Source organism: Hemiscyllium ocellatum, chromosome 4 (assembly GCF_020745735.1).
Source record: "Hemiscyllium ocellatum isolate sHemOce1 chromosome 4, sHemOce1.pat.X.cur, whole genome shotgun sequence".
NCBI classification, from domain to species: domain Eukaryota; kingdom Metazoa; phylum Chordata; class Chondrichthyes; order Orectolobiformes; family Hemiscylliidae; genus Hemiscyllium; species Hemiscyllium ocellatum.
In genome coordinates, this window is record NC_083404.1 from 66,364,491 (window position 1) to 66,374,613 (window position 10,123).

Consider the following 10,123-nt stretch of genomic DNA (forward strand, 5'->3'; position numbering starts at 1 on the left):
TTAATACATTTAGTGCATTCTCAGGCTATAAAATTAATTTTTCAAAATCGGAGGCTATGCCAATGGGTGGCCTTGCTATGATACCCCACTTAGTGGACAGATCCCTTTTTCCCTTCCGTTGGTCCCTGGAGGGTTTCTTATATTTAGGCATTTTTATTACTCCAGTATTTGGTCAGTTGTATAAGGCTAATTTTGTGCATTTACTAGAAAGGATAAGGCAGGAGCTCCAGCGATGGGGAGACTTTCCAATTTCCTGGTTGGGTAGAATAGCACTAATTAAAATGAATGTTCTGCCCCGTCTCCTATATCCTATGAGAATGCTTCCAGTGATGCTGCCAAGGATGGCTCTACGTAAATTATATGGCTGGCTGGGTTCCTTTATCTGGAATCATAGACGGCCCCTCATTAAGCTGAAGAAGCTACAGCTTCCACAAGCAAGGGGAGGACTGGACTTCCCAGACTTTAGGAAATATCAGTTAAGTTCCCTATTAAGTTACATAGCTGATTGGGTCTTGTCTGATCCACAATCAATTTGGCTGGACATCGAGGCCTCTCAAGTAAAATACCCACTTATTAACCTCTCATTTTCAGACAAGAGGAAAATCATTACAGATCACTGTAAAAACCCCATAATACTAAACAATCAGATTTTAAACTAAACACAATTAAGGCTTGGAATATAATGCGGCAAAATGAGGGTAATTTACATAAAACATCCCCCTATGCACCGATAGTAGGAGCATGGGGATTCCAACCGGGGTTTACAGATGCCACTTTTAAACTTTGGAGATCCAGGGGTATCTCATGTTTAGGGGACCTATTTAAAGATGGGGTCCTGATGTCTTTTGAACAGCTGCGTCAGAAATTCGGATTACCTAATGGAGACCTCTTTCGATACTTCCAAATTCGAGATTATATATAGAAGAAGACTACGTTATTAGATAGTCTTTATAAATCAGATAGAGAATGTAATGTCCTACAACCAGTGGGGTATCCTCCATCAGTACTATTTATCATTTACTACATGATGAAGTATCGGGAGATATGGACAATCTGCTTAATACATGGGATCAGGATTTGGGACTAGAAATCTCTATAGAAATGTGGAATGATATTTGGGAAAATGCTAGAAGAATTACTATCTGTAACAGAACCCAGGCTATCCAGCTGAAGATACGTCATAGGGCCCATATAAGCACCGGTTCGATTGGCAAAATTTAAGACAGGAGCATTTCCAATGTGTCCCAAATGCAAAATAGAGGTGGGCACTCTTGTACATTGCCTATGGACTTGTCAGAAGATCCGTAGATATTGGACTAAAGTAGCAAGTACCCTGACAGAAATTTTAGGAACGGAAATTAGAGTGGACCCTATATCTCTCCTTTTGGGCTTTTCAAACTTTCCCTCCCTGGACATGTACGGGAAGAAACTATTTTCTATTCTCTCTTTCTGTGCAAGGAAAAATATTTTGGTGAACTGGGTGGCTGAGGGCCCCCCTGGACTTTCAAATTGGCACAGATTAATTGTGGAATGTATTCCCCTTGACTTCCTTACAAATATGGTGCACCGAAAAACCAAATTATTTTATAAAATATGACAGCCCTTCTTGAATTACATAAATACGGATATTTCGGCCATCCTAACAAGGGCTTTTATTTAATGGAGATTACAAACCTGGCTGCTCCGGGGCCCCTTAGGAGAGGAATCCCGCACGAATACGGGTTTTATTACATTTGATGTTAACACATTCCGAGCATGTAAGAGACTTAAATATACACTCTGGTTAGTTGTAGGTCAGATTAGTAGAAAGTTGAGTTTTCTTTTTCTATTTCGGTATTTTTTTTCCTTTGTTAAATTTTGACTATTGTATATTTGATTTAATTGTATATCAATGTTTGTATTTGAGGGTTTTGTTTATTTTTGTAAACTTGTAAAAATGTTAAATTTCTAATAAAAATATCTTTAAAAAAAGAAAATTGCTGCCTGAGTAAGTCCTAATTAAATACCCAGATGTTTTTCAGGAAGGTCTAGGGGTAACCAAAGAGGCCAAGGCCATCTTATATGTTGACCAAGAAGCAATTCTGTGATTCTGTGCAGCCGACACAGTGCCATTCGCCTTACATGCAAAAGTAAGAGGCAGAAATCAGGAGGCTGGAAAGCAAAGGGATCTTTAAACTAGTACAGATTGCATAATGGCCAGCATCAGTCATACCAATTTGTGAAACTTAATGGGTCAGTTCACTTTTGTGGGAATTTTGTGGGAATTTCAAACAAACAGTAAACCACTTTTTGCAGTTGGATAAATACCCAGTCCCTCATATAGAAATATGCAAAACTGGCAGGGGGGGCTGTCTTTCACAAAGCTGGACATGAACCATACATACCTGCAAGGGCGATTAGATGAAGATTCCCAAAGGTATGCTACAATTAATATCCATTAGTGTTTGTACCAATATATGAGACTGTCTTTTGGCATATCATCAGCCTATGCCATTTTCTAGTTGATGATGGAGAACATATTACAAGGTGTACTCCAGATTGCCGTTTACCTACTCGACACATTAATAACTGGGAAGACAAACAAAAGGCATTTAGAGAACTTGGCCACAGTGCTTAAATGTTTCTCCAAGACAGGTGTAAGCTTTAGGAGGGATAAATGTGTGTTCCAGGCACCCTGAGAGACCTTGGGCTAGAGTTGACAAGATCAGGTTACACACATGGGAAGATAAAGTGAGGGTGATCAAAGTTGCCCACATCTCTACCAGAGCTTAGGTCTTTCCTTGAGTTAGTGAATTAATTTCCTGTATTACGGAAAATTCATATGTAGCTTGGCCTCCATTTGGCACCCTTACATTTTTTATTGAAAAAGGGTTAGCCTTGGAAATGGTCTTGCAGTCAACATGTAAGCTTTTGGGAAGTGAAAAAGCATCTACTGTCATCTAAGGTGTTGGCACACTATGATCCAAAGTGAGATGTGGTACTGACATGCAATGCCTTCCCTTACACTATTGGAGTAGTGTTGGCTCACTGGTAACCCAGTGGAGAGGAATATGCAATAGTATATGCTTCTCAGACTTTGGCTGATGCCAATTGAAGATATGCCCAGATGGAGAAGGAAGGTTTGGCGGTTATCTTTGGTGTGAGAACGTTCCATCAGTACCTCTATGAACATGAATTTGTAATATTAACAGACCACAAATCCCTCATAGAGCTACTAAAAGAGGTCAGGGCTCTACCACCCATAGCTTCAGGTCAAATTCAGTGGTCGGCTATTATCCTGAGTACATTTAATTATAAGTTGGAACACAGTCCGGGAAGCCAAGTGTCAAATGCAGATGCCTTAAGCCACCTCTCACTGTCGGATACACTACTGGCAGTGTCACTACTAGAAGACATTTTTCTGGTTTTAAACTTTCTGGAACATCCTTCCTGCCACCACTGACAGTATCAGATGGTGGACACGAACTTTCAGATGGTGGACACGAAAAGTTCCCATCCTGGCAAAACTAAAACAACTGATTGTGATGGGGGAAACTAAAGGGCCATCACAACTAGAATTGAAACCTTTCTGCATATGATGATGGGGAGCAAGAGTGAACACAGGTCACCACCAAATATTAGCTGAACTCCACCAGGGTCATCCAGGGATTTTCAAAATGAAGATGTTGACAAGAGGTTACTGGATACCAACACAGCTGCATTGGTGGGGCAGTGTAATCCAAGATGGAGGGTGGGAAAATTTTCTGGCTGTAACAGCTGCTCCTTTTTTGAGGTATTTTAGGTGTTGGAGGTGATTTCCTCGAATTCCAGGATCAGCAAGTACTGTTTTATATGCTGTTGCATTGTTTTGCAACTTGGGAAAAAAAAGTCAAAGCAACAGCAGTTTTAAAAGGGAGAAGAACAGACAAAGGAAGCACATGGTGCGATCATTGCAGGAAAGAGAGAGAGAACCTGCACAGTTACTGCTTTTGATGTTTGAATTCATGTATCGCTGGACATCGGAGTGCATCTGGGAAAATTAACAGTGAAATTCACAACTAATCTTGGAGGAAGTGTTGGGCGACGTTCACAGCACAGAATCAGATAAGTTCATCGTTGTTTGAAGTGTGGCCCACAGAGAATGTGCAGTAGTGAGTAGAGTGGATTCTTTCTTGATTATATGTTTTTGGAGATATGTCTCTTGATTAAATTTAAAATATATGCCATAACTATTATTTTAACCTGGGGCAGTGTCTGTAGAGGAATAAGACAGTGGTATTTTCTGGGTCTGTAGGTTATGAAGGAGTAAAAATGACCTTTAATAGAGTGATATGTACTTCTTGTCAGATGTGGGAGTTTAAAGAGAGTTTAAGGGTTACTGTGGATTATAACTGCCATAAATGCTGTTGGCTGCGAATCTTATCAGATCGAATGGTTCGGTTGGAGAGACAACTAGAAGTAATGAGGAATTTGCAACAGCAACAGTATGTGATGGATGGCAGTTATAGGAAGGGGGGAAAGTCTCAGATACAGTCACACAGATGGGTTAACTCCAGGAAGGGTAACAGAGGTAGGCAGCTAGTGCAGGAGTCTTTTGTGGATATACCCATTTCAAACAGGGTTTTGCTGTTTTGGAAAATGTAGGGGGTGATGGATTCTCAGGGGAACATAGCACGAACAGCCAAGTTTCTGATACATCGGGGTCCAAGAGATCAATTGGTTTAGGGGATTCTCTAGTCCGAGGTACAGACAGACGTTTCTGTGGCCAGCAGCGAAAAAAGCAGAATGGTGTGTTGCTTCCCTAGCGCCAGGATCAAGAATGTCTCAGAGAGGGTGCAGAATGTTCTCACCGGGGAGAAAGGCCAGCAAGAAGTCATTGTCTACATTGGAACCAACAACATAGGAAGGGAAAAGGTTGAGATTCTGAAGCGTGACTACAGAGAGTTAGGCAGGAATTTAAAAAGGGTGTCCTCAAGAGTAGTAATATCTGGATTACTCCCGGTGCTACAAGGTAATGAGGGCATGAATAAGAGGATAGAGCAAATGAATGCATGGCTGAGAAGCTGGTGCAATGGGAGGAGGATTCACATTTTTGGAATCTTTTCTGGGGTAGAAGTGATCTGTACAAGAAGGATGGATTGCACCTAAATTGGAAGGGGACTAATGTACTGGCAGGGAAATTTGCTAGAACTGCTTGGGAGGATTTAAACTAGTAAGGTGGAGGGGAGGGGGGGGGGCAACCAAGGGAGGTAGTGAGGAAAGAGAGCGATCTGAGACGGGTACAGCTGAGAACAGAAGTGATTCAAACAGTCAGGGCAGGCAGGGACAAGGTAGGACTAATAAATTAAACTGCAGGGATATTGACTAGAGCTGCTTGGGAGGATTTAAACTAGTAAGGTTGGGGGTGGGGGGTGCGACCCAGGGAGATAGTGAGGAAAGAGATCAATCTGAGATTGGTACAGTTGAGAACAGAAGCGAGTCAAACTGTCAGTGCAGGCAGAGACAAGGTAGGACTCATAAATTAAACTGCATTTATTTCAAATCTAGGGGCATAATGGGGAAGGCAGATGAACTCAGGGCATGGTTAGGAACATGGGACTGGGATATCATAGCAATCACAGAAACATGGCTCAGGGATGGGCAGGACTGGCAGCTTAATGTTCCAGGATACAAATGCTACAGGAAGGATAGAAAGGGAGGCAAGAGAGGAGGGGGAGTGGCATTTTTGATAAGGGAGGATATTCCCAGAAAAATGTCCAGGAAAGTTATTTGAGTGGAACTGAGAAATAAGAAAGGGGTGATAGCCTTATTGGGGTTGTATCATAAACCTCCTAATAGTCAGAGGGAAATTGAGAAACAAAATTGTAAGGAGATCTCAGCGATCTGTAAGAATAATAGGGTGGTTATGGTAGGGGATTTTAACTTTCTAAAATAGACTGGGACTGCCATAGTATTAAGCGTCTAGATGGAGAGGAATTTGTTAAGTGTGTACAAGAAAATTTTCTGATTCAGTATGTGGATGTATCTACAAGAGAAGGTGCAAAACTTGACCTACTCTTGGGAAATAAGGCAGGGCAGGTGACTGAGATGTCAGTGTGGGAGCACTTTCAGGCCAGCGACTATAATTCTATTAGATTTAAAATAATGTTGGAAAAGGATAGGCCAGAAAGTTGAAGTCCTAAATTGGAGAATGGCCAATTTTAACGGTATTAGACAAGAACTTTCAAAAGCTGATTGGGGGCAGATGTTTGCAGGTAAAGGGACGGCTGGAAAATGAGAAGCCTTCAGAAATGAGATAGCAAGAATCCAAAGAAAGTATATTCCTGTTAGGGTGAAAGGAAAGGGTCATTCCTGATGAAGGGCTCTGGCCCGAAACGTCGAATTTCCTGTTCCTTGGATGCTGCCTGACCTGCTGTGCTTTAACCAGCAACACATTTTCAGGGTGAAAGGAAAGGCTGGTTGGTATAGGGAATGCTGGATGACTAAAGAAATTGAGGGTTTGGTTAAGAAAAAGAAGGAAGAATATGTAAGGTACAGTCAGGATAGATTGAGTGAATTCTTAGAAGAGTATGAAGGAAGTAGAAGTATACTTCAGAGGGAAATCAGGAGGACAAAAAGGAGACATGAGATAGCTTTGGCAAATGGAGTTAAGGAGAATCCAAAGGGTTTTTACCAATACATTAAGGACGAAAGGGTAACTAGGGAGAGAATAGGGCCCCTCAAAGATCAGCAAGGCGAGCTTTGTGTGGAGCCACTTAAAATGGGGGAGATACTAAATGAATATTTTTCATCAGTATTTACTGTGGAAAAGGATATGGAAGCTATAGACTGTAGGGAAATAGATGGTGACATCTTGCAAAATGTCCATATTACAGAGGAGGGAATGCTGGATGTCTTTAAACAGTTAAAGGTGGATAAATCCCCAAGACCTGATCAGGTGTACCCTACAACTCTGTGGGAAGCTAGAGATGTAATTGCTGGACCTCTTGCTGAGATATTTATATTATCGATAGTTACTAGTGAGGTGCCAGAAGACTGGAGGTTGGCTAACGTGGGGTCACTGTTTAAGAAGGGTGGTAAGGACAACCCAGGGAACTATAGACCAGTGAGCCTGACATCAGTGGTGGGCAAGTTGTTGGAGGGAATCCTGAGGGACAGGATGTACATGTATTTGGAAAGGCAAGGACTGATTAGGGATAGTCAATATGTCTTTGTGCGTGAGAAATCATGTCTCACAAACTTGATTGAGGTTTTTGAAGAAGTAATAAAGAGGATTGATGAGGGCATGGCAGTTGATGTGATCTATATGGACTTCATTAAGGCGTTTTACAAGGTTCCCCATGGGAGACTGATTAGCAAGGTTAGATCTCATGGAATATTGGGAGAACTAGCCATTTGGATACAGAACTGGCTCAAAGGTAGAAGACAGAGGGTGGTGGAGGAGGGTTGTTTTTCAAACTGGAGGCCTGTGACCAGTGGAGTGCCACAAGGATCGGTGCTGGATCCTCTATTTTTTGTCATTTACAGAAATGATTTGGATGCGAGCATAAGCAGTACAGTTAGTAAGTTTGCAGGTGATACCAAAATTGGAGGTGTGGTGGACAGGGAAGAGAGTTACCTCAGATTACAACAGGATCTGGACCAGATGGGCCAATGGGCTGAGAAGTGGCGGATGGAGTTTAATTCAGATAAATGCGAGGTGCTGCATTTTGGGAAAGCAAATCTTAGCAGGACGTATACTCTTTATGGTAAGGTCCTAGGGAGTGTTGCTGAACCAAGAGATCTTGGAGTGCAGGTTCATAGCTCCTTGAAAGTGGAGTTGTAGGTAGATAGGATAGTGAAGAAGGGGTTTGGTATGCTTTCCTTTATTGGTCAGAGCATTGAGTACAGGAGTTGGGGAGGTCATGTTGCGACTGTACAGGACATTTGTTAGGCCACTGTCGGAATATTGCATGCAATTCTGGTCTCCTTCCTATCAGAAAGATGTTGTGAAACTTGACAGGGTTCAGAAAAGATTTACAAGGATGTTGCCAGGGTTGGAGAATTTGAGCAATAGGGAGAGGCTGAACAGGCTGGGGTTGTAGGCTGAGAGGTGACCTCATAGAGGTTTACAAAAATATGAGGGGCATGGATAGGGTAATAGGCAAAGTCTTTTACTTGGAGTCGGGGAAACTAGAGGGCATAGGTTTAGGGTGAGAGGGGAAAGATATAAAAGAGACCTAAAGGGCAACTTTTTCACAGAGGGTGGTACATGTATGGAATGAGCTGCCAGAGGAAGTCGTGGAGGCTGGTACAATTGCAACATTTAAAAGGCACTTGGATGGGTATAAGAATAGGAAGGGTTTGGAGAGGTATGGGCCGGGTGCTGGCAGGTGAGACTAGATTGGGTTGGGATATCAGGTCGGCATGGACTGGTTGGACCAAAGGATCTGTTTCCATGATGTACATCTCTATGACTCTATGTCTCTATAAGAACAAAATTTACCACCAGTAACTCCTCCATTTTTGTGAGAATGGTGAGGAAAAACCCTGGACTCATTTATATGACAGCTATGGCAGTCTTTTCATGGACTCAATGTTTTAGTCATTGTGGACATGTGTTCAAAATGGTTGGATGTGCATAGAGTTCATTCACCAAACAACGGGACAATGATCAAAAAGTCAAAAGCATTATTTGCAATGCATGGACTCTTGATCACAGACAACAGGCCATCATTTACCAGCAGGGATTTCAAGTATTTCCTCAAGTCAAATTGCATTCAGCATACAAGGATAGTTCCATACCATTTGTCTTCCAATGTTCTGGTGGAAAAAGCAGTCCAAACTTTATAGACAACCTTAAAGAAACAGACCTTTGCCTTGATATGAAACGTTGATATACCTGCTCCTCGGATGCTGCCTGACCTGCTGTGCTTTTCCAGCACCACTCTAATCCGGAACCTTAAAGAAACAGCCTATTGGTTCATTCAATACCAAACTGCTTGGTTCCTATTTGATTATAGGACTGTTATCGATGCAAAAACAAGGACGGCTCTGACAGAGATGCTAATGAAGAGAAGACACTGAACCAAATTGAACCTGATCTTCTCAAAGTTTGCAGGGGGAGGGTTAAATAGCACCAGGAATGCAAATGCCGGACGCAAGACGCCTGCGAGTGAGAGAGCTGGTCTACAAATTTTGGTGTTGAAACCATTGGAATGACCCTGCATGGGCAACAGGCATGGCCAACACAAGGTCAGGTGCAGTTTGGAAGGGGTCACAGTCCTGAACAAGCACAAGGACCACATGAAAGCTGCAATCTCACAAACAGGGCAGGAGCAAAACATACCCAGCCCATCAGAGCATCCAGAATCCATGGGCATGGTATTCGTATTGTGCCGAGAGAACCACATTGGTTCTGCCTCTCCATCTAGTGACAAAGAAACTTCTGAGGCTAAGATGGACACAGCAGATGTCAGAGTCTTAACACTGTTCTTGCCTGAAGATGACGAATTTCATGCCCAAGGACAACTGCAGGAGAAAGAAAAGGCCTCTGTCCCAGGACTTAGAGGGAGGAATATAGTGATTGGAACAAGGTCAGCCAGAGATCTCATCAACTATGAGCTCCCTGATTGGGGTGTTATCCTGGTCCAATTAGGAGAGCCAGTGCTGAACTAGTTGGGTCAGTGTCATGTACTATGCACATGATCATAAAAGGTGGCTTGGTGACGGATACCAGCCTTTGTGGAGTTCTTTCACCATGGATACTGGAATTCTGAAGTAGAAACAGGAAGTGTTAACAATGTGAGCATTCTTGGGCTGAAACATTACCTCACTTCTCCCTCCACTGATGCTGCTGAGCATTGACAGCTCATTCTGTTTTCAATATCTTTGAAGGTGACATTGTGCAGCAGTGATAATTCTGTGGTTTTGAGACTATGGAAAAATAAAATTCATTGCCAGGTTATGAATACTGCTGGAATGATCAAAAGTTACATTTCGACCACCATCTCCATAACAACCAGGTTCCTGACAATTGAACAAATATTGGTCTAATAGAATGAGGAACTAAGAAACTCTGAACTTCATGCAGAGGATGATGAAATAAGAACATATGAAGTAGGAATAAGAGTTGGCCATTCATGTCTTCCTGCTCCAACATTCA